Consider the following 26,992-nt stretch of genomic DNA (forward strand, 5'->3'; position numbering starts at 1 on the left):
AAAGTTAATGGCTTACTACAATAACCATTCATGTGCTCACAATTGTGGACTCAGCTGAATGATTCCTCTTATGGTCTTATCTGGGATCACTCATGTAGCTGTAGTAATCTGGTGGCTCTTACTGAGGCTGAATACTCCAAGATGGTGTTGAGCACGCACTGTTGGCTGGGATGATGGAGCATGCACCATTGGCTAGGTTTTACGCATGAGAAGGCAACTGAGAGATTAAATGGTTTTCCCAGGATTCTACACTGGGTTGCAGTACACTCATGACCCTGGCTGGCTGACAGAGCCCACTGTGTTTTCCTGCTTGTGAAATGGTAATAAAAACAAGCTTGTGTCTGTTCAGTATACTCCAAAGACAGGTCAGTCATAGCCTCATAGTTTCATTCTCACATCAAAGCTTTGAAGAGCCTTTGTCTGTTCCTGTGTGCGGGACTAGACTCAGGCAGAAGGGCGTCCCAAACCAACTGTGTTCTGCCACTTACCTGCTGACCTCCAGTTTCACAACAGACGTAGATTTCTGTGATAGTCTGAGAATTTGCACAGAGTAAATCTGTGGCAGTTAGAACTGATAGAGAGACGAGAAAAATGGAAGATAGAAAAATTGGTTAATAGAAAGGACCATAAAAACGGAAAGGATTAAAGTATCCATTATTGTGTTTCCCCCACTATATTGAAGGAGTAGGGAGGGAGTACCTTGAGCTGATAAGGGTGTTCTCTGTTTGCCTTGCCCAGAAATGTCTTTTAAAATACTAGCTGTAGTCACTTAAAAGAAATATGGAAATACCACCATACTGCCCCTAAAGACTCAGCTCCTTCTGTTTGAAGAATTTAAAGAATAAGAAGGAAGAGGAGGAAGTGGTGGAGAGGGAGAAGAAGAAGAGGAAAGAGAAGAAAGAGGAGGACAAAGAGAAGAAGGAGAGGAAAACAGAAAGGAGAGAAAGATGGAGGGGAAGGAGGAGGAGGAGGGGGAAGAAGAAGTAGAAGACCTAGCTCTAGTAAATCCTACAGGGAAGAAAATACAACAATTGAAATATGATACATGCTTAAACAAATGTAAAGAATATAGCAATAAAAATAAATTCTTCCCTCAATCCCATTCTTATGAGATAGCCAATATTAAAAAAAGTTGTTGATATTCTTTTGAACTTTTCCTTTACTTGCAATACACATATACCTTGAATACCATGTATACATCCAAACACATGCCTCCCTCACCCTGACATGTGCACACACACTCACATACATAATGCTTTACAGCATGATTCTTAAACTTAAAAAGATGTGGTAGACCCATTTTCAAGTATGTACCTCTATGGTGGCTTAATTCTTTTTAAAGACTGCATAGTATCCTATAGGATAGCCATACTGTAATTGTTAGCTAATCTCCTATTACTATAAACAGTTCTCAATCTTTGCTAAACATAAGAATCACTGAGATATTAAAAATGTTTGTCCCCAATAAAACAATAAAATCATATTCTATGGTAGCAGGACTTGGGTATCAGTAGGAACAGCTTCGTGCGCCTGTGGCCAGTTCAGTTACAAAAGGCTCTGTGCTCAGTAGCACCCCAGGCTTGGGGTTTAATGCTCTATAGTCATTGCCTTGAAATTCTTAATAATTTTATCTTTCACTTTGTGTTTCACAAATGAAACCCAGTGGAACAATGGAGCATGTGAGGGGTGGCCGGGAGCCTCTGCTTATGTGTGTTTCTGCCTCTTGTCACTTCCCCTCTTTCAAGGGACAGTCAGGTTCTCAGGTGCCTGATCCCCACCCTCTGATGCCCTGGGCTGTGCCCAGAACCCCTCCACTCCCCTGCCCTGCACTTGCCGCCAGACATTTGCCTATTTTTAAAAAAAATGATATTGAGCTTTCCAGTCTATGGTTGTATAGTTTTCTTTTCTCTCTTCCAATACATTTTTATTATTTTCTCGATAAAAAATTTCTCAATTTTCTTGCATAGCTTTGGTTATCTATAGTTCTTTGTAGGTATTGCTAAATATTATAATTGCTATTGAATGTCATATATTTTTAGGATTATATGTTCAAACTCTTGGTAATTGGACTACAGAAATGCACTTAATTTTTATATGCAGCAAAGTTGATAAATATTCATAAATTCTGACTATTGAATTATTTTGTGCTTCCTATGTAGATAACCATATGCTCTTCAATAATCATAGTTTTGTTTCCTTTGCTCAATGCTCATGCTTTTTTTTTTTTTTTTTTGAGGTATATTCAGCCTTTTTTTTTTATTTTATCTTATTGTTCTGGGGGATACAGAACTGCAGGTTACATATGTTGCCCATGTACCGCCTTTCCCCCCAAGTCAGAGCTCCAGGCTTGTCTGTTCCCCAGATAGTGCGCATTGCATCCATCATGTAGGTATATATCCCTCCCTTCCCCACCCCCCCCTTCCCGAGTCAGCACCTTCAAGCATTACCATTCCCCAAACGGTGCGAAATGCACTCATTGTGTAGGCATACACCCATCCCCTCCCCCACCCCCCACCTCAGTCTGATATCCGATTGGTGTCGTTCCCAGATGTGTATTTAGGTGATGATCAATGCTCATGCTTTTCCTTTCTTTTTTGTTCTCTCCTCACTCTCTCCCCATAACACCTGGTACCCACAGAAAAATGTTAAATGTAAATGATGATAGTGAGTGCCTTTGTCTTGTTCCTGATCTGAGGGGATTCTCTCACCATTTACCGTTAAGTATGATGTTTGTCACAAGTTTTTTGTAGATCCTTTATATCAGAATAATGAACTTCTTTTCTATTCATAAACTGGAAAATCACCTTTAAACACCGAATGTTGAATTTTATCAAATGCTATTTTGACATTTGAAGATCTCATCTGAAATTCATTCAGCACATTTTAGTCATTTTCTTGTAATAGGATGATGGTCATGGTTCTAATTTTGTTATACTAACAGAAAGGAAGTATTGTATTCATTTCTAAACCCACTCAAGAATATCTATTTGCATTAAAAGGCAAAAGAAAACAAAAAAAATAAACTCAATTATTACTAATTAGCACCCTATCTTTTCCCCTTCAGAGCCAAATTTTCAACGAGAGTTGCCTGAGTTCACTGTTTCAGTTTCTTCATCTCTTACACATGGATCCACCTATGCCTGTCTGGCCTCTGGGTATAGATCCACTCACAAAACAGCTTTCTGACTGGTTATGAACCACATCCTTTTCAGAAATCCTGGAGGTCCTTATTTTATTAGGAGTTTCAGCCACATTTAAGAACAGTTGATATCCTTTTCTTTCTTGATATACCCTATCCCCTTGGTTCTCATTCCTCTGACCATTCTGGATGCTGCTTCTGTCTACCTTTTAGGCTTAACCAATTGGTTCATTAATATCTGTGTCACAGGGCTCCACTGTAGGTTTTCTACTAAAGTAACTGTGATATTCCCCTAGGAGATCTCATCCATTGCCACACCATCATCACCTGTGATTGTACTGATTTACAATCTTTAGGGAAGATCTTTCTTCAGATACAATTATCTGTTCACCTATTTGATGTCTTCTTTTTGATTTTAAGATTGTGATATCAGAAATAAGCTCCAGAACCTCAGAGGCTTTACACAGCAGGAGTTTATTCCTTGGTAGCATACAGTCCAATCAGCAGTAAGAACGGTCATTTGGAAGACTAGCCTCTTTTCAACAAGGAGCTCTGCCTCAGCGTATGACCTCTAAGTTCTCTCCTCTCAGCTGAAGACAGGAGTATAGCATGTCCCACAGTCACAAAGGAGCATTTTATGGTTTGGTAGTGGCAACAGTACACATCACACACACCCATAGTCCACTGGCCCCAACACAGACACATGGCCACATCTATCTCAAAGGAGTCTGGGAGGGAGAGTCTAGATTTGTTCCAGGAGGAAAGGCAACTGGGGTTACTAATCACCAAGTAAGTCTTTGCCACATCTTACCCTTCCTTTTGCCAAATATACATGTCATTCTTCTCTTCACACAGAGAACACACTTATCTCTTCTCTAAAGGAGACATCTCAATATTTCCCAAGTTTATATCCAGTCATATCCAACTCAAAGGCCAGGATGTTGCATAATGTTTAATCCAAATGTTGTGGTGCCGTATAGTAGACAGGCAACCCATGAACTAAAAAGACTCATTATTCAGTGACGTTCCCCCCAATGCAAACACCAAACACGAACACACCCACACACCCAAATATACTATATGTGTATATATAGTATCAGGGAAAGCATAACCTCAATAAAAACTGCTATTCAAAATAAGGAAAAATGAGAGAGCAAGAGCACATCGTAATGAGATCCTATCATAGGCACTGTGAAGCCTCTCTGACAGGATGGATTTCATTAATTAGACCCTGAATCAAATATTTGTGAAGAACCACCTTCTGTGGCTCCTATTTTGTCCTCTGAAAGATTCTTCCTTGACCATTTTTCTCCATGGCCACATGTGAAGTAGGTTTGGGGGAGTACGTCCTCCTTGGGGAACATGGAGCTCCCCAAGTCTTGCTCATGCAAGTTTGAGGGACTGAGAATTGTTTTAAAGTAGTTAACAGTCATAGACTTTTTGCAAGAAAATTAGTGGCTTCTTTGGCAATGTAATCTCTTAAAAACATCTTAACTTTCTGATATATTTGCTTTTGTCAGTTACATGTGCCAGTATGCACAATAAAAAAATATTTTCTTGACTTAGTTCCCAAATCTGCTTATGTCTTTGCTTCCTCACCTCCATGCCTCTCTCTCTAATTTAATGATTTAAACTAATCTGAATAATAGACTCCCTCTGATCACTGCTTGAAAACCAACCAATTTCTACCTGAACTCATCTCTTTATTGTAAAACTTTGCTCAATGCAACCAAGAGTGATCAACTCATACTACTGGCTCTTTCAAATCCTCTTGCCTAATGCTATTGATTGGGTGGATATCTTATCTCCCTTTCAAGTGGTACCAAATGATTTGTCATTGCAAAATAAAAAGGGATCTCCTTTCCAGCCTCCAATGTGCATTTCCTCACCACCCAACCACTAAGACAATTCTGTATATTTCAGGTTTGTACTATGGCAGTACCCCTACTTCAAAGTGCCAATTTTTACATAGGCTAAGCTATCACTAGTTTATAAAACTGATAACACATCAAATATCAATAGACTGACACAAAAATTAATTTCTCACTCACATAAAATATAATTACAAAAGGAAGATGTGGGATGGGGTGAGGGAGTTAGAGTAGTTTAGGTGTTACACAGCCACTTAGTGATTACAAATTCTTCTACTATGTGGTTGTACCCTCTTCAAAGTTCATGGATTCCTCATCATTTCATCCTGCAGATGCAGAAAAAGAGATTACAGTGGGGATTTTTACAAACCAGTCATAAATATATTGTACATGCACTTCCACTTGCACTTACCTATGGGGAAGCTGAAAAATAAAGTTTAGCTCTATACCTGGTAGAAGGGAAAATGAGTTCAGTGAACAACTAGCCAGTCTCTGCCATAGTATCTCCAACAAAACATATAATCTGTCACCCTAAAACTTGTCCTATTTAATTATCATTCTAGTTATAATAGTAACAGTATGCTGGAAGGCTTCAAATCATCTTTGAATATGGATATTACATATGCCCAAGAACAAAGAATAAAAAATGACTTATGTGTAGTAGTTTATTTGGCAGTATGTAAAGAAAGAGAGTCAATAGTACAAAGAGATGGTATTGTGTTGTCTTCTAATTCAGGTAACTGGAGTTTGCTCCTTTGGGGATCTTCTAAGATGCTTTATGAAATGCATTGCAAAACTGTCTTCACAAAAGAAGAAAGAGAAAGCATTTAACCTTTGGATACTGTCCGTCACAAGTTCATTCCCTGGATCTTGCATATAGTGTATACATGAATGAGTCCCATGTACATTTCATGCTGCAGTGGCAGAATAGCAGTGGGGAGGAAAGAACCAGTGTATGGTGTGAGGTCCAAGATGAAGAACTGACAGGTTACACCTGCACAAAGATAGATTAGGCATTCTGGGAAGCATTTTGATGATCAGGAAGGAAGACAAATCCACATCCAGAGTAGATATAAATTCCAGTAGAAAGGCATCATTGCTTTGTTCAAGGAAAAGGGTTATTTTATCATCAAATTCCATCAACCTGCCAAAGTAAGGGCTCAGTCAGTTCTCTGCTGCTGCTGGGAGGGCTGCCATTCAGCGTTGGCAGAACCTTGATCAATCAGCCACCGGGAGAGGGAATCCATTCTGTTGGGCCCATGCATAGCTGCTATTCCTCCCGCCATAGCTAATCTCTTCATGCTCATAGGGTAAGCATGGGGTGGCAGAAGAAAGTGCCTGACTGACCTCCACTGGATAAACCACTAGTTTATCTCATTATGGAGGGCCTTCTCTGTGTGGTAGATACTGCCTGCTAGACGTTAACCTGGGATATAAAAACTGCCCACTTTGTGCTACTACGATGGATCCTTCCACATGTCTTTCTTATTTCCTTTTCTACAATCTTCCAAGTTTATTCCTTTCATCCCTCTGACCAAATAATTTACCAATGACCATGAATCTTACTTCTAGCTACTTCTCTTAACATACAAAGTGAACAGTCAAGAGTACTGCTCACACTCTGCCTGTAGGAAGGATTTCCTTTTACCATTGTCGTCTAGAGCTACCTCTAAGTGGGTGTGTAGTGGAAGAGCTGTCCATTACAGTAAGCACTGATACACTGGGCTCACCCTCCTGGGCTCACCCACCAATGACTTAATGGAGCTGATGATACCCAGTAGGAGCTATTATTTCAAATTGCAAATAATTCTCTGCCACAGACAGCCTGGCCTTCCTTCAGAACCCAAGGGGTCTGTGCTGTAACTCTACTGTTAGGGCTTACCAGAGACTCCACATACCATCCAGAGAACTTGAATGAGATTAAGTGTATAAAGTACCTGTAACATAGCAAATATTGTGCACTTTTAAACACTCTGTATTTAAAACCATTGTTTTGCTTCTGAATTCAGTACTGGATCATTGAGTTTCTTTTATTTGATGCCTTATGAAGACCATACACATATTTAGGGGTTTATTGTTTATGTTTTATTTTTCCCCAAATTTATTTATTTTTAAAAAAATTAACATATGACATTATATGAAGTTATCATGTATAACATAATGTTTTGAAGTATATATACATTGTGGAATGGCTAAATCTAGCTATTTTAATAATTAACAAATATATTAACTCACATATTTAACATTTTTTTGGTGAGAACACTTTATATCACTCTTTTAGCATTTTTCAAAAATATATCATCATTAACTATAATTACCATGCCCCACAATAGATCTCCTGAACTTATTCCTCCTGTCTAACTGTAACTGTGCATTTTTGACTAAGGACTCCCCAACAACCCCAGCTTCTGGTAACCACTATTCTACTCTATTCATGTATTAGATCAGGTTTTTTAGATCCCACATGTGTGTGGCATTTGTCTTTCTGTGCCTAGCTTTTTTCACGTAACATAATGTCCTCCAGGTTTATCCATATTTTTGTAAATAACAGGATTTCCTTCTTTTTGTGGTTTAATAGTATTCTATTGTGTATGCATACCTCATTTTCTTTATCTATTCATCCACTGATGGACTGTTAGGTAGATTAATGCCATATCTTGGCTATTGTGAATGATGTTGCAGTAAACATGGAGTACAGATATCTCTTCAACATACTGATTTCATATCCTTTGGATATATATCCAGTGCTGGATCATTTGGTAGTTTTATTTTTAATTTTTTGAGTAAACTACATACTGTTTTCCATAATGGCTGCACTAATTTATGTTCTCACCAACAGTGTCCTCGGAGTTTCTATATTAAGTTTTTACTAAAGCCAGCTGGTTCCCCAACTATATTGGTAAAAATGTTTCCATTATTAATGAAAAAACTGATGGTCACAAAGATAATCCCAAACTATTGAGCAGTATTAATGGACATTGAATTTTTGTTTCTTAAATATGATTAGTCCTCAAAAATATCTAGAGAATGTGTTTAAAACATGGATATTTAGCCCTAACCCCAGTAATTCTAACTCAGTAGGCCTGAGGTGGAGCTCAAAAATCTGTATTAAAAATATCACACAGGTGGTTCTGATTTTCAACCAAGTTTGGGAACCACTGCTCTAATCTACATGTGGGAAAAACCCAGTCACCAGCTGTAGGTCTCAGAGCCCCTTTTCACTCACACCTCTTAGGGAATGAGAAACGTCTGTGCTCAGAAAGGCAAGACTAATAAGACTAATACCATGCAGCTCTCAAGGTGGCCTGTGTCACCTCAGTGCCCCCAAACAACTGTTGATACACATTAGCTACTCAAATCGTGAATGAATGAATGAATGAATGAGTAAATGAATGAATGTCTACCATATCTCTATGGTAGCACTGTTCTTGAATACCATTGCTTTTCTTTTCCTTATTAGACTCCTTCTAATAATACAGCTTCCCTATTAAGAGACTCAATCCTTTATGTTTCCACTTAAGCTGGAATTTTTAATTCAAATATTTGTGCAAAGGAATCAGGAATTAACAAGACCAGGCTGCTACTGTTCACTTTAATAAAAAACATTTCAAGCCTTATATTTTCCACCACTTTTCCTCTTTATAGATCTACTTTCAAAAAGTATGAGTAGTAGGAAAGTATTTTAAAGTTGATCCTTGAGTGGTGTTAACACTGTAAATAAGCAATTGATACTAACATATTTTTGCTCTTAAATGTGTGCTTCCCCTTAATGAGCTGTGATGTGGATAGCTCTATCTGTTAATATAAGGATGACAGAAGACTGTTCCCAGTAGATTTGCAGAACCAGCTGGCTTTCATGAAATATTATCATAAAAATTCCTAAAGATGTGTATAGTCTTTTGAGAAGCTTAAGAAAAGAGCCCTTTTCTGGTTCCCTACAAAGCATAGAATTATTTTCCCTAGAGCTACAAAAAATAATGTTGGTATTTTAATGGAGATTGCATTGAATCTGTAAATCACTGTGGGCAATATAGACATTTTAACAAAGTTGATTCTGCCAATCTGAACATGATATGTTTTTCCATCTGTTTACATCCTCTGAAATTTCCTTCTTCAATGTTTCATAGTTCTCCTTGTAGAGGTCTTTCACCTCCTTAGTTAAATATATTCCTAGGTATTTTATTTCTTTGTTGCTATTGTGAAAGGTATTGAGTCTTTGATTTGATTCTCAGCTTGACTGTTGTTGGTGGAAAGGAATGCTAGACACTGAATAACCACAGCAACCTTAAGCAAAAAGAACAAATCGAGAGGCATCACTTTACCAGACTTCAAGCTATACTACAGGGCTATAGTAACCCAAACAGCATGGTACTGGTACAAGAACAGAGACCTAGACCAACGGATCAGAAGAGAGAACCCAGATATAAAACCATCCTCATATTGCCATCTGACATTTGACAAAGGAGACAAAAACATACACTGGGAAAAAGAATTCCTATTCAATAAGTGGTGCTGAAAAAATTGGATAACCACATGTAGAAGAATGAAACAGGATCTGCACCTCTCACCACCCACAAAAATTAATTCATGATGGATAATAGACTTAAACCTTAGGCACGAAATTATAAGAATTCTAGAACAAGAGGTTAGAAAAACTCTTCTAGATATGGGCATAGGCAAAGAATTTATTAATATAAAAAATATTCCAAAGGCAATCACAGAAACAGCGAAAATAAATGGGAACTGATTAAATTAAAAAGCATCTGCACAGCCAAGGAAAAATCGATAGAGCCAGTAGACAACCAAAAGAATGGGAAAAAATATTTGCATGCTATACATCCAATAAAGGGCTAATAATGAGAATCTGCAAAGAACTCAAGTGAATCAGCAAGAAAACATCAAACAACCCCTTTAAACAATGAGCAAAGGACGTGAACAGAAGCTTTTCAAAAAAAGATAGACTAAAGGCCAATAAACATAAGGAACAATGCTCAACATCTCTAATCATCAGAGAAATGCAAATCAAAATCACAATGAGATATCACCTAACTCCAGTGAGAATGGCTTATATCAAAAAGTCCCAAAACAGCAGATGCTGGTGTGGATGCACAGAGAAAGGAACTGTTATACACTTTTGGTGGGACTGCAAACTAGTTCAAACTATGGAAAGTAGTATGGCGATACCTCAAAGAACAAAACTAGACCTACCATTTGATCCAGCAAATTTATCCAACAGAAAAGAAAAAAAGACATTTTATCAAAAAGACACTTTCACTAAAATGTTTACTGCCGTACAATTCACCATCACAAAGATGTGGAAACAACCCAAGTGCCCATCATTACATAAGTGGATTAAGAAAATATGGTATATCTATACCATGGAGTATTACTCAGCCATTAAAAAAATGGTGAACTAATACCTTTTGTAACAACCTGGGAGGAACTGGAGACCATTCTTTTAAGTGAAGTATCACAAGAATGGAAAAACAAAAACCACATGTACTCACTACTAAATTGGAACTAATAGATCAACACTCATGTGCACATAAGGCAGTAAAATTCAATGGAAATTAAGCAGATGGGATTGGGGAGGTGGAGATGGATAAATTCACACCTAACAGGTACAATGCACAGTATCTGAGTGATGGACATACTTATAACTTTGACTCAAACTGTACAAAGGCAATTCATGTAACCAAAACCTTTGTACCCCCATAATATTCTAAAATTTTTAAAAAAGAAAAGTGCCCTTCTGACTTGTGCCTGTTTCTACCATTTAATTCCTTTTTTATAGCCATACATCTCACCCATCTGTCTATTTATGCCTCATCTTAGATATCAAGACTGTTATATTCATCTCACTTGTCTGCATTCAATGGATGGATGAATAATTTGGCTGCATTTTATCTTGCCTTACAACATTTCATCTGTCTATCCCCAGTGAGGGTCTGGATTTAAAAATAACATTCCATTAGTGAGTATTTTTATAGAAAGTACTTTAAACACACCCATTTATATATGGAGGTGCATAATACATAATTTTATATATTTTTTTCTGAAGTACATAAAATTTTAGACTTATTTTTAGTGGAATAATTTAAAGACTATGCAAAATGGATTAATACAGGCTCAAACTCACTTTTGTAAATTCTCATTTTAGTTTTTATCATTATCTGATCAATGACTGAGAAAAGATTATAGACTATAAATAAAACAGTGAGCTAAGTGAATTTTTAAAGACATTTCCATTGCAAAAGTCTTTCTCTCTCTCTCTCTCTTTCTCTCTCTGTGTCATACGCACACATATATGCATACACACACATGCACACACACCACCTTCTATTTTAGCCAGTTCATATAAGTTAGCATTTCAGGAGCTTTATGTTAAGTTTTGGCTTGAAATAAATCACTTCATCTAGCCAAAACCACTGACTTTTTCTTGGTTTCCACACAAAACTCTAATTCAAGTCCAGTTTCCTTCAAATTCAGTCCAGGTGCTAAAAAAGTCTCTGGTTTTCCAAGGAACATTCAACAGAATATCTTGACTCTATATTCATATTTATAACATAGCTTCTAAACAGTCCAGTATTTTGTATTTTCTGGATTAAAGTGGCTCCACGGTGAATTTGTAGTCCATCAAATTCATAGGCACTCAATTGTAGATGTATGTTTTTCCTCTTAGAAATCAGTGATTATTCTTTAAGGATCATGTTTTTTATTATTTGCATTATTTTGAATTCTTTAGAGAACAGACATGTGTGTTTTAAGTTAGCAATAAAAAGAATAATACAAACCATTTCTTTAAAATTCGTTTAGGTTACCATCAAATGTAAAAATTCAGATTCATGGTAAATTCTGTAACTATTGACTTTCATGCTATTTACTTGATAGATAGAATTTTAGATATTTCCTTGGATTTGGTCCTCAGGGATAAATCAATGTATTTAACGTTCATTAGCTTTAAAATCTAAAATATATAACAAGGCCTCTTCTTCCACTCTCTTTCTTCCTCAGCCTAACTCCTAAATTTTGATTAAAAACAGTGATGAGCAACAATGCCTCTGATTATCAAGTATCATGTTTGGAAATGTTAATAGACCTTATTAAATAGCACAGCCTTAGATAGGCAAGATAGCACCAATATATGTTAGTACAAACTAATTCTCCATCATTTAAAAAATAAGTAACTGTAAACAAGTTATTTGCTCTCTTTGCCTCAATTTCCAGACTTTGAAATGGAAATTATAATAAACATTCCTAACCTAGAATGTTGGTGCAAAGATCACATCAGTAAAGAATTATCTGGAGTGTAGTAAAATTCAGTAAATATTAACTCTTACTGTAGGTTCTGAGGGATTTGAAAAAAATCACACAAATCAATGATTTTTGCATAATCATTATGATGTCAAACAGTTGATGTGGGAAGACAATAATTTCTGGAAGATCTAAAGTGTCATATATTCTCAGGATAACTGAATTCTTTTTTTTTTCTTTTTTTTTTTTTTTGAGACAGAGTCTCATTTTGTGGCCCTGGGTAGAGTGCAGTGGTGTCATCAAATCTCACTGCAGTCTCAAACTGCTGGGCACAAGCAATCCTCCTTCCTCAGCCTCCTGAGTAGCTGGGACAACAAGGGCATGCCACCATGCCTGGCTAATTTTTCTATTTTTTGTAGAGACGGAGTCTTACTTTTGCTTATACTGGTCTCAAACTCTTGAGCTCAAGCGATCCTCCCGCCTCGGTCTCCCAGAGTGCTAGGATTACAGGTGCGAGCCAACGCGCCCAACCTACTGACTTCTTAAGTATGGTCTCATCCTTGAATGATTTTAGGGTAGATGATCGGGTAGGGCACGTGGTCTCAAATTATTGTGCATAATAATTACATGGTTTCTGGTTAAAATACAGATTCTGATTTAGTAGGTCTGGGGTGGTTACTGAGAGCTGCATTTCTAACAACCAACTGGGTGAGGCTGATGCTGTTGGTCCAGGAATCACATTTTGAGTACCAACGACCTAGACAGCTTCATAAGGATTTTTTAAGAAAAAATTATATGTATTTCATATTTATACAGTCATGTGCCACATAACAATGTTTAGGTCAGTGATGGACTATGTATATAATGGTGGTCCCTTAAGATTGTAATACTGTAGTTTTACTGTACCTTTTCTATGTTTACATATACAAATACTTATCATAGTGTTACAGCTGCATACAGTATTCAATACAGTGACATGCTCTTCAGGTTTATAGCCTAGGAGCAATAGCTATACCATTTAGCCTAGGTGAGTTGTAGGCTATACCATGTGGTATGTAGAATGTAAGTACATTCTATGATGTTTATACAATGACAAAATCAGTTAATGATGCATTTCTCAGAAGGTATCCTGGTCGTTAAGTGATGCATGACTGCACACAATGCCCTGTCTTCTATTGAGATATAGACCAACCTAATTAATGTGATGCATTGTGAACATCTAGTAATGTTTTTCATGGACACTGGGTATATCAGTGTTGTGAAAGAGTTCAAGCAGATGCCCTTAAAGTTTTCTAAAATTCTCCTTGAGATAGTGGCTTAGGGCCATGCATCTCGAACTTTAGCTACATTGAAATCACGTGAAGGGCTTCTAAAACACATGTGATTGGATTCCCACCCTCAGAGTTTCTCATTCAATAAGCCTGAGATGAACCTTGGGCATTTGCATGTATAACAAGTTCCTAGGTGATGCTGAGACTGCTTGTCCGGGTACCAACTTTAGGAACCACTGGCTTAGAGTATTCATTGACTCTTTCCTGAAAATTGGCCAGAGTCTGGCAATGCTCTCTTACTTGAATCATCAATATAGAACACACTACTGTACTTCTATAGGAGGAGCTTCAATGTTAGTTTCTTTGAGATACCATCCCTAGTACCATGAGTGTTAAATGTTTTTAAATTTATTTACCAAGTTAATGGAACAAAAGATATTGCAAACTCCCATTTATCCCTACACAATAAAACATCCTCAGACTCAACAGGAATAGAGGCACTGGTTTTGATTAAAGAATAGTGAGGTGATGCCTGTTTTCTATTAAGTATAAATTATTACTATATCCCAGATGCATTAGTACCAAGATTGTCATGTTATAAACATGAAAAAGTAGACTTGGATCACTGGAAGAATTCTTATTGGCCCCACAATTTTATTGTCCACATTGATAACAACTGATTGGATGGATAAAAGTCAAGAGCCAGAAAACATCTGAACAGTGTCATCACTTAATTTTCAGCATACAACACACAATGTTCAGAAAGTCATGCAGAATGTGTGCTTCATACTGAGCTAAATTAGGCTTGGAGGTAAAGAACAACCAATAGGTGGTGCGGTGGGGGAATCAGATAGATAAGGTTACTTTTTTGAACATCCAGTGTGAAACCTGGATGTATTTGACTAAGTCATATTTTTCATGGTAACTTTGGCAACTTTAGAAGACACTTTGGTCTTGGCAGTTGGAATTTGTATCAGAACTTTGCAGATAGAAAAGTCTCAGGCCCTAAGTTTATTCTAGATTTGCTTACCTTTCTCAAAATAATAGTAAGTAAGACTCAGCTACCAGACTGGACTATGTGGAATGTTCCAACTTCTTTGATGGTGTACCCAGGACCATCCTAGAGGGACCAGTCTTTAGAATAGAGAGATGGAGCCTGTAGATGAGGTTTACCTGTGCAATTGGCTTTAAATTTGATGTCATTTCTGATGGGAAGCAATGACTATCAGGTGTGGGTGCTTTTCAAGCACACTATCGCCTGCTTCAAAGACTCTGCAGAAAGAGTGAATTACTAATGGCCAGAAGCAGATCTTTAAAATATTGTGTTAATATTACTAGTGTCAGGATCTGAAAAAACCCTTGAAAATAATCATACCATTTGACCAACAGCAAGGAAAGTTTTTGTGTTATCTCAATATTATGAAATGACATGGAGAAAACTGAAGCTATAAAAGATATAATATCTTTAAAATGGAGGTTTAATAAACATCTAAAGATATTGGTTTCCCTTTTAAAACTACATCCTGACTATGAATGCTACATGATTAGTCTTTTATTAACTCAAGGTCCTGAGACCTAATGGAATGCTTACTATGTGTCAGACGCTATTCTATTCATTTTATATGCCCTTATTAATTCAACTTACACAAGCGATATGTGAGGTAGGGGCTCTTTCTTTTACCAAAAAAGACAATAGAGCCAGAATTTAAGCAAAGCAGTTTTGGGCACCAGAAGCTGTGATTTTAGCCACCATAATATACTGCTCTCACCTAATGATACAAAAGTTATAATTGTCAATTAAGTATAAATATTACATCTCCCAGGGGGGACATATGTATATAAAAAGAGACTCTTTGAAAAGTGTGTCGATGGGAGACAATTTGGTGTAATAAAAACGAACAAAAGCAGAGGAAACAAGTTCTATTCATAACTCTACCTGGTGCTATAGGGGAATAAGTTGTTCTCTCCCTAGACCTACGATTTCTCGAATATTAAATTCTGGTAATGGTTTCACAGAAATAGATGATATTTGAGATTAGATGTGCCCTAATATTCTTGGGTTAGGTAACTGAGGTTACATTTGAGGCCAGTACATTTTAGCGAACTTCTATACTGCCTGTGTATAGGGCCACCTCAGGGGTGATTTTTTTTTTTTTTTTTTAATGCCAAAAAGACCAGTAGTCTGCCAATAACTTTCCCTTCCTAAGATTACACTAAAATTTTAAGAAAGCCTGTATTATTTCTTTTTTTGCCCTTGGAAAAATACTCATTCTTTCAGAGATCTAAACTGAGATTTGGAGTAAAAAGTTTTTCTCCAGTTCTAGATTACCTTCTGTTGCTTTGTTTTTCAAATTCTAAACAGCTTATAAATAATGTGTCCCAGTCTCACTAAACAATCATAAGGCATGTTTCTTTGCTTCTACCACTTACGTGTTTAAATCTATAAAACTGCATATTTTTTTAGCAAAGAGCACAATGATTCCCACCTAAGAACACTCAAAACATGATGTGGAACAAATACAATATGTTGGCCAGTATTTGCCACTTTGTGCAGGTGCCATTATATATGTGTGTGAGTTTAAGTGAACGTGAGTGTGTCTGTTGGCTTTTGTTTTTGTAAGTACATATGTATAGGAAATCATTATCTGTTTTAATTTGGGTAATCTAAAACCAGATTACAGAGAGACACCCAGCTTCCTGTGAGCTCTCTGAAGATTTGACTAAGAGGAGCATCATATCTGACTCCACTTTCCACCTTTGTTGGCTAAGATTTCAATCAGATACTCTAAGGAATTAACTGATAGGTTTATCTTAGGACCTTTCAAAATTCCCTCAAGAGAAAAGACACGGGGGGATAGTCCTTAAAGATGTAGCCCATTCCAAAGGAGACAAATGCTGGCTTTAGTTTCACAACTAGGTTTTCTTGCTCACAAAAGTTCCCAATAAAACCCAGCTGGTTCAAATTTTGTCTGCAGACCTGAAACCCAGCAAATTTGGCTTGGCTTCTTATTTTGCAGAAAATGCTTCACACTGCTGTAATCTGGAAATATTGAAGTGTATAAACCCTGAACAGAAACAACAGGAGAACAGCTGTCTCCTACCTTCACTTTCCCCCAACTCTACCCTTACAGGCTTAGGTGTTGTTTAGGGAGGGGGAAAAGTCTGCCACTGAACACGAAATGCTGTATGAATCATCCTTGACTACCTTTGTTATTTGCTCTAAGCTAAAAAAGAAAGATTTAAAGAGTTGCCATTGATGAGTGAGACAACTCATATTTTGGCATTAGTAGAGAAGAAAAAGAGCATTTAAGATGATGGAGGGAAATAGAACAACAAAACAATACGGTTACAATTTGAACAATAACAAGCTTCATTATGTGAAAGTGTAGTGTTATCTTTTCCGTTTTCCACCCTTATGCTTTCGTTGGCTTCATACAATCCCCTGTTGCCTATAATTGGGGATGGAGTTAGTGCCAAGACAGCATAAAACAAGCAGTCTTTCCTTTATACTTTCTGTGCATCATGCTTGTGTATATGAACTCATAAAAGTCATTTATTATGAGCATGTGTATTCCTGGCTTAAAGAGCCAAGTATTCTTGTGACAACAATATTATGGCATCAGATGTATTCCCATAAAAAAAAACATATGTGGGCACTTAATAGTTACTGCCACGGCACCTACAAGCTGGGATATCATCTTAATGGGAGACTCCTTAGAAAAAAAGAATGTTTGGTACTTAGACAAATAAAGTACTTTAGATGAGATAGGTGAGCAATGAGCAGAGATTTGTTAAGAATTCATTTATGGTGGCAACAGTTCATCTTCCATAAGTATCAGATTTTCTCCAATCATCTGCTAGTGTTCTTTTCCTGGGTTTATGAAAATCCTTGACAGCATTGCAAACATCAGTAAATATTCTCTCAGGCTAAAAGTTGCAAGAATGCTCTAAGATCACATTTGTATCTTGTAAACTGTAAAAATGGACACAACATAATTTTTATTCTTCTCACTCATTACTCTTTGGAAAGCATCTATCTATTTAGGGCATGTGGTACAAATTACAGTAAACAAATTAGTTTTCAAACTAGATAAAAGAATACAGAATGGATGAAAGTGTTTCTTGGCACATGTGAGCCCTTAGTGATGTTTTGGGAGTGTGCCTCTGTGAGGGAAATTATTCTCCTTTCTGTTGGTTTCTGCCTTAAGGTGGAATGGTTTCCTTTACTTAGCACTGAGTCTGGGGATGGAGCTTTCCCAACTGTCAGAATGCTTTACATTTGTCGTAACTCTGGGACTGATGTTCTACCATTGCATGAGCACCTGAGTCAGGTGGCCTGGCCCTCACTGTAGACACATGGTAGCATCCTTAAAAACAACTCAGTTGGCAAAAAGAGATCAGAGCCCACTAGTTCCTGAGTGTGTGTCTACATTAGTTGGCAGTCAAGGCAATCTGAAAGGAAGGAAACCACATACATCATAGTTTTTGCAGGGCTTTTTCAAAGGGTGACTTATCTTCATGACACACTGCTGTGTGTCACTGGGGTCTGTGTAGGAAAAGATGTTGCTCTTGATATTTTAAGTTTCCAGGCCAGCCATGATTCAGTACCTGCAACTCTATTCACTCACTCTTGCTAGTGTAAGACAGTCTAAAACTTACAATGGTATTTTGTTTAAAGTACATATGGTAGTTATTACATTGAAAATGTACACTAAGCATATGTCTACAACCCTAATAACTACTTCCAACACTTCTGCACGGCTGCTTCGACTCAGTCAATTTCTCTCACTGTTCTTTGGCCCAAACTACCATTCCAGCACCACTACCCTAAAGTGGAAATACTGTTGCTTTTAATTGTTTTTGTTCTTTTAATACTGCCAGGTAGCTGAAAGGGAACTTTTGAGGTGGTAACATCTCTTACTGATCCAAAATTTTTTTTCAATTTGTAAAACAGGCTTAGCAGTTACCATCCCTCTATCTGGTTATTCTCTACCAATTGCTGATTTTTAAAAGGTCTTTATCTATTAAACATAACTCTTCCACCTCTTTCTCCCTGACCCTCCCCCAAGTCCCCTCTCATTAAGAACTTCCATTCCAGCAGCCTAACATGATGTGGTTTACCATCTGATTTCTCTCTTTCACTCCCAAAATTATATGTTTTCCACTCTCTACCAATGGTCTCCATCCTGACTGTACATTGACAGTGTTTAGAGGCCTTTATGAATTATGAATGCCCAGTACATTTTCTCCACTTCTTTCTTGACCTATTAAATCAAAACCTACAGAGAGAGAACCCAGGAATATTTCATTTTAAATGATCTCATGATTTCATTTTAAATGATTTCATTTTGAATATACTGATTGTAAACACTAGCAAAGCATACTTTGCTAATTAAAAAAAAATCATAGCTTCTACTGTATGTCTACTGCTGCAAGATACTTTACATATCTTGCCTCATTTAATCCTCACAATAAACCAATGTATTATTATTCTAACTTAGAATAGAAAACTGGGACACAGAAGAGTTAAGCAAAAGAAAGAAAAAGGAAAAAATACTCCAGGCCGTACATTTAGAAAATTTTGGAGCAGGATCTTGAACCATGGCTTGAAATCAAAGGTTGGCCCATTCCCACAATACTCCTCCTCCCTACACTCTGTTGTCTATATGTACTAGTATGCTGTTTTTATTTCTAATTCTCTCTATGTCTTTGTGAGTTTATGTAAAGTGACAAAACAGCTGGGAAATTTATATTGACAAAAGTGCTAATATCTAGTACTGTAATACAACCGTAAAGTGTTTATAAATACAAGTAATGTGGCACTAGCTGATGGAGTGTAATTCAAATCTTGGTAGATATAATGATGCAGCATTTCATACTTATTTTTGAGAATAAGGTGAACTGGAAATTAACACCCATGCATGATACATAAGGAGAGACTGCAATGAATACCTAACTCACTGCCCCATGTTTTCCAAAAGAGAAGGGAAAACATTCCTATTCCCAAGGTGGTGGGAATATTCTTCAAGCCTCTCCCAAAGTCTCTCAAAGTTCACTCCTCTCCTTTCTCATCTTTCTTTAAAATCTTTTCCCATATTTATTCTCCTTCCACCTACAATTCAATTGACAGACCATATATATATATATATATATATATATATATATATGAAAGGAAAGAAAAAGAAAAAGCTAATATTTATTAAGCACCACTCTTCTGACTACAATTTTCATTTATGATATATTATTACTTCTGAATTAGTCGGCTTTTGCTAGGATACACAATAATATACAATTACCAAATTTCAGTGGCTTACAAAAAATAAAGCAATTGATTTCTAGACCATGCTGCATGTAGGCAGCTGGGGGTTGTCTGCCGAGGTTCTGCTTCCCACGACTTGGGCTAAAGGCACAGCCTATGTGGAACTGTCATTTTCCTGGCAAAGAGACACAAACAGGCACTAGAATCACTCTTAAGGTTATGCTTGAACCTAATAGACATCATTTCTGGTCACATTTTTGACTAATGCAAATCAAGGTCAAGCCCAATGTCAGCAAGTCAGTAAACACGCACTCCCCCAGAAAGTGGTGCTTGAACTCACGGGGCATTGGGTGGTGGATGTATAATTCTTTACAGTGAAAGAAGAGTGAATCCTTGTGAAAAATAACACAATCTATCTCAATTCCCTTTCTGCGTGTTAGAAGCATAGGTGAGGAGATTGAATTAACTGTCTAAGGATGGATGACTCATTTGAGATTGTAGGTGAGTTCTTTCAGATTTCACAGCCAGTGCTCCTTCCTCTGCACGGCCATGTTGAAGAGTGGGGAGACGGACTTTTAGTTGTCTTCTCTATTAGTTTCTCATCTTTCACCCCAAATCTTTTGTAAGACGTCCTGTCATCTCAAGGACCTATGAGTGATCTTTGATTTAGCCTTCTTCATTTTAGCTATCAAATAAAACCTAAATTATCTAATACTTGATATAACTTGTTGATCACTTAATGTGTGCTAAGCACTGTTGCAAGTTCTCTTCATATATTCTCTTATTTAATTTTTAACCATAATTTTGTGGTAGGTATTATCCCATTTTAAGGATGAGGGAAGAGTCTTAATAAAGTGCCTAAAATGACAGAAGTGGGGTGAGGAGGCAGAGCCAGTTTTTAATTCATATCTGATTCTAACACTTGTGCTGCTATCATTCTGCGTCATTCTGATTTCCAACTAAAATCTCTTTGTTTTAAATATATCCTTACACATTCTTTCTTCTCTACTCCAGCTTTTACCGCCTATTTTCAGTTTTTATCTTCTCATGGCTAAACTTCTGCTGTAGCTTCCTGGTTAGATTTCACCCAACGAAACATCCTACACACCATGACTAATTTTTAAACTCTGCCTTAATTATGTCATTTCTGTGTGCCAAAGACATCCATTGTTCTCCATTGTTCCTGCTTTCATACTTCTCACATCTAAGCTCCTTTATCAGATTTCCAAGGACACCCAGAGTGCAAATTAGTTTTATTTTTCACCATTCCCCAGATGTATATTTTTCTACTGATTGTTCTTTGATCATTCTACCTCACTTTATTCACATTTTTCCCCTACCTGGGAACTGGATTGAGAACTTCCTGAGATCAGGGCCATGCATCAACCCAAGACTATAGTGCCATGTCGACTGTGATGGTACTAGCTTTGAAGTAGAAAGCCACTACTTAACTGGACAATCTGTACATGGGTCCAGATATGCTAGTTTCTATCACATGATCTTGTGGATATTTATAGGTGACTGGAAATAAATTATCCATGAACTCATTTTGGTTCTGCTGGAAGAGGTCTCCTAAGTAGACAGCAGACTCAAAATTCTCCATATCCCATGGGTACATGCTGAGAAATTGAAGAATGTCAGATTAACTGGCGGGGAAAGTGAGACTAATGTTGCATCACACCAACCTCCCTAAGGGGCAATAGGAAAAACATTTGAAAGGTCAGGCATCTCTCAAACCACAGAGTGAAAAATTTGCTCGGCTTCCAGAAATAGAGAACAAGAGGAATCGTGATGCCTGGTACTTGCATGTATGTGTTTAGGATTATAAATTAGTGCTTACATTCATGGAAACACAGTATTGTCAGTGTGTTGTTCTCTTCTTAGTCCATTGACTAAGCAAAAATAAAGATCTTCAATAAACATTTTATGTCTGCCCAAAATATATAAATGCTTGTCATTTCATCACATATACCCGTATTTTCCAAATTATTTTTCACGGATTCTCAGACATATCCCCTGGAGAAAAAAAAAATTTAGATAATGGTGCTACTCAACTATATCATAAAACCAGAAAGCACTTGCAGCAAAAATACATATCATTTATTTTGTCCAAAGTCATTTACTTATAGGATCTTTTATTTGCCTAATGCATAAAAGTATTCTACAGAATAGTGTTCTATGACATACAGTTTAGAAAACTCTACTTTTTCTAAAAAAACTTTGAATTTACTGTGTCTTCCTGAAATCAGATTTCTGAAATAGAAAATGACAGATGGTTCTACTTCAGTAAAATAACCTGGGAAGATCTTTCCATGGAGATGGTCTTTAGGCAGGCGCCTGAAGGAAAAGAAGGAGTCTGCTCCAGAAGGAGGCAATGGCAAGTGCCAAGAGCTCCAGCAATAAAGAAAATACTTAGTGTGTTTGAGAAACTAAAAGGAAGGAAGGAAGGAAGGGAGGGAAGGAAGGAGGGAAGAAGGCTCTTGGTGGCTGGAATAAAATGAGCAGAGACAAGAGGACACATATTGAAGAGATTGGCAGGGCTTAGATCATGCAGGACTTTCTAGACATTACATAGTCTTTAGGTTTCCACTTAAGTTCAGTGGGAGGACATATAAAGATTTTAAGTAGGTGAGGTATGATTTGCATTTTTAATAGGTCACCCTGATTGCTTTTGATTGGAAACTGGCAGGAGTGAAAATAGGAAAAATGTTGAGGATATTGGGTTATTTGTTGGAGAAGGTCCAATGGAACATGATAATGGCTTCAGCTAGTTCAGTGGAGATGACAATGAAGAAGAATAGAATTAAAATATCTGTTTAGGTAAAATCAACAGGACTAATTGGCTAATGGGATACGTGATGGAAAGAAGGGGAAAATTCAAGGATAATTTCCAGATTATCTGAATGATATGGATAGGCTGTATCATTTACTGAGATGAGAAATAGTGAGACAAATTAGTTTAATAAGAGGAAGCCTAAATTTAGTTTAGGACTTGTTTAATTTGCTATGGCTATAAGATATATAAGTGAAGATATCAGGAAGGCAGTTGGATATAAATCTGTAGTTCACTTAAAATCATTGCAAAATTGAGTTCACTTGGTGAGATTATTAGACTTCTTCTTATTAAAGGGGAGGGGCAAGACTGAATCTTGTAAGACTCCACCGTTTAGAAATTGAGGACAGCAGGAGGAACCAATAAGGAAGAATAATTAAAATAGCCAATTAGGCCTTAGGTGACCCTGAAAGAACAATTTCAATGGAATAGTGGAGCAAAAACCTGTTTGGAAGGGTTGTAAAGTGAAATGAGGTGGGGAAGGGAGATGGTTATGTAGACAACTCTTTCAGGACAGCTGGATAATGAAGGATAGTCACCAAAGGTAGCTATGATATTGACACTTTAATGGAGTAGTGTGGGATTCTCTCAAGGTAGCTAGAAAATGTATTACTGAGAAAGGGACAGGAACTAGAGGTAATAGGATGGTTCCTCAGCCATCATCTCAATCACTGAGTGGTGATTGCAAAGGCAGCAAATATGGTGTATCCTTTTACCACATTTAACAATATTGAAAAAGCACATGTGCATCACATTTTCATCTCCCATGCCAGTCAATAGTAAATGCTCACTAAATACTTGTTAAAGAAAGATAAAGAAAGAAGAGAGAAAGGAAGGGGGGGCAGGGAGGGAAGAGAGTGAAAAATAATAAGAAAGGAATCCTTCTCTTTTCCTTGTTTTCCCTTCCATTCTCATTATAATTGTGCATTCTTTCTCATGGAGGCCTCCAAGAGCTCTATTAGCCTAATATTAGTTTAATAGTAGTTTTAATCCTCAAAACAATCTTGCATACATAGGTATTACTGGTCTCATTTTATAAATACAAAAGCCAAGGCTCAGAGAAATTCTCAAAGTTCTTTGTTCTTCTTCGATATCTCTAATCCAATGACCAAGATGATTACTTTTTGTCCATCAGTAAACAAACTTGACTGTTAGAATTAATCTCCAGGCAAAATAATTGCTTAACAAATGCTTATTGACTAGGTGACCATACACCCTTCAGCTGGCCTGCTGAATTTACATTTTAAGAAATGGTGAAATATATGTGATTTATGTGAAGATACTCGACTAATGTCAGTTAAAGATAAGAAAGAACTAAACAGTATATAACTGTACACTACACAGTGACAAATGTACTATTTCAAATGTGAAAGTTGCTAATACATACTGTTTGTCCATTGGATAATTGCATGAGCATGGCATTGTGATAGCCTTACTATATTATACATTAGATAGACTTGGTGTTCATTCTCAAGAAGGTTACTAAGGAGAATTAAAAATACATTTCATACATTTATAGTCAGCTTTCCCCTGCAGATTTAGAAATTTATGTGTAGGAAAGAGTTACTGCAATTATATATATATTTTTTCCATTTCAAATCTCAATAACTGATACAACTTTCTGGATTATCTCATCATTTCAAATAACCATGAAGACTCTCCTAAAGGTATCCTTTCCTATCTCTCTCTCCCCTGGTGTTTTCAATCAGCCCATGAAAACATTATATAAGCTAGCCAGGTAAAATTTTATGCATTTTTAAAGAGTAGTAATTAGTGAATTATTCAGTTTCAAATGAAGACATCAGAAACTTATCCATACAGTCAATGGTACTGTCACAAACATTTTTTCATTAAAAACATTCTGTACATTAAAAACCTCCATATATGAAACACAGTTATGAAATTTATAAAATACAATGCAAATTATCTGCATTCTTATTGCATATTTCTCTTCTTATTATAAGCTCACTAGTGCTTGTAATAATATAATTCAAGGTAGAAATTACTGTTCAATTTTGGGACCTTTTTTTCCTACTAACCTCATTCTAGATACAAGCAGTTTTTTTCCCCCTAATTGTCTCTTCTAAATTATGTTTTAATTAAAATGAAATAAATGTTTACAAATTTACAGTCTGTAATATGTTTAATTTCTATTTCAAATATTCTGACATTTGTTTTTAAATCATTGTTTTGTCTTTGATCTACTACATCTTTTACAATACATTTACCATTTCATATAAATTATACAAAGCAGTTTTCAGTCCCCATCAGTTCTCAGCCAATATTGCATAAGAATTTTGGCGACAAAAAAATAGAAATCATAACTATGCAGCTCATTTGGAGAGAACACTATTTAAATTGTTCCTAATGCAAGGTTGAAATTAATCTTGATTTCCCATCAAATGTACAGGGATTTTACAATACAGTTCATAATAGCATTTAATTCCTCCAGGGTACAAGTTAAGATAAACAAGTCACTGACAGTGTTTATCTATAAATATAGCAGATGGTGTGGGACTGAGGTTAGTTATCAACTCTGCCTACTTTAATTTCATGGTTATAAAACACTATAAACCTCACTGTTTATAAAAGGTGGGGAAGAAACTCCAGTGGGCTTCAGTAGCCAAGAAACCCTCAGTAACATTAATCTCTCTAACTGATATTCGGTATCCTCCTAGGGTGCAATATTTAAGATTGTGGAGTGATTGCTAGACGCATTTAAATTTTCACTGGGATCATTAGCTAGCATTTCTGTCATTGATCTATTATAATTTTGTTAGTGAGTTCCATGTGAGTGAAATTTAGTGAATGAGCAGATTCTTTCTAAACTTTGCTAGGTGAATGTTTAACAATTACTCGAGGCAGTTACATGTGTAAAAGATAGCCTAATTCGTCAAAATAATACTTTTTTAATGCAAAGATGAATTGTGATACCTAACTAGACCAAATGTACTTAGGGATAGAATTTCATAAAGGAAAACCATGGCATCATTTGAATAATTAATCAGCTAATGTATTTCATATACAATTACATTTAGGCAATTTTAAAAGAAGAAAAACCATTTACTCTTCCTATTCTCAATTGATTTAAATATAAAATTTCATTGTGATCATTTTTTTTCATTAAAAATCTGTATGCTTAATTTGATTAAAGTTAATTCTTCCCAAAAGGACTGCAATTACAAAAAACAATAATATTGGAATTGCTCAATTTTTCCATACCATCTTTATAGTGCATAACAAAATTTATTTTATAATCACAAAAGTTAAAAAAAATTTCACAAGCTCTACCTCTACTACTTTTACATTCCGCAGAGGTTGATTTTCAGTTCCTAAGAAGGGGAGGTTTCCTAAATAAATGCTAAACCAGTGGGCAAGTTGTGGACTAAAACTTCTTTAACTAAAAATGCCTTGTTTTAGAGTTCAAAATCCTTGAGAATGAGTTTTCTAATGACAAAATCCTCCTCGGTTACTTTTCTAGTCTTGTATTGGGTTGCTTCTTCCTGACCCACCCTGAGAGTTTTATTAGTGAAACTCCAGTCTATCAGTTTACTGATTATTCCTAACATAGACCTAAAAAATTTTGGCTTCCAAGGAGCTGTCTTCTGAACAGCAGCAGCCCTGTGTGGAGATATGATTGAATGCAACCTTTGGTAATACAGTCATGCACCACATAAGGACATTTCTATCAACGACAGACCACACATACAACAGTGGCCCAATAAGATTATAATACCATATTCTTTGCTGTACCTTTTCTATATTTAGATATACAAATACTTACTATTGTGTTACAACTGCCTACAGAATTCAATACAGTAACTAACATTCTATACAGGTCTGTAACCCAGGAGAAGTAGGATATACCATATAGCCTAGATGTATGGTAGGCTATACCATCTAGGTTTATATAAGTACACACGATAATGTTCACACAAAAACCCAATTGCCTAACTATGCATTTCTCAGCACATACCCCACATTAAGTGATGTATGACTACATATCTTCTCATCTCCCTTCCTTTCTGCTCAGAGCCTGTTATCATCAGATATAACATCCCACTATTTGACACACTGATTTCTATAAACAACTGTCTTCTCATGAATAGATATCTAGGTCTCAAAATACATGAAACATCTATAACAAAGGACAGGAAAGCCTTTCTTAAGTGGAGGCTTTACTTCATTTTCCCTTTTTTTTTTCTTTTAATGCTTCAAAGCTGACCTTAATCTTCATCATCAAAAAAATTGTTATTAGATGATTGGTATGTTTGACATTCATATTTGTGTCAAATTAAGTCAAAATTAGGGATGATTTCACTTTAAAGTTACCAATAAAAATCCCCTAAAATAAGTCTATCAATT

The 26,992-nt window shown here is 36.4% G+C and overlaps 1 protein-coding gene across 1 annotated transcript in view; it reads left to right on the forward strand.

Moving 5' to 3' along the window:
- Window positions 1-26,992, forward strand: part of GFRAL (GDNF family receptor alpha like) — a 78,333-nt gene that overhangs the window by 47,524 nt on the left and 3,817 nt on the right. The window lies entirely within an intron of this gene.

Source organism: Eulemur rufifrons, chromosome 15 (genome assembly GCF_041146395.1).
Source record: "Eulemur rufifrons isolate Redbay chromosome 15, OSU_ERuf_1, whole genome shotgun sequence".
NCBI classification, from domain to species: domain Eukaryota; kingdom Metazoa; phylum Chordata; class Mammalia; order Primates; family Lemuridae; genus Eulemur; species Eulemur rufifrons.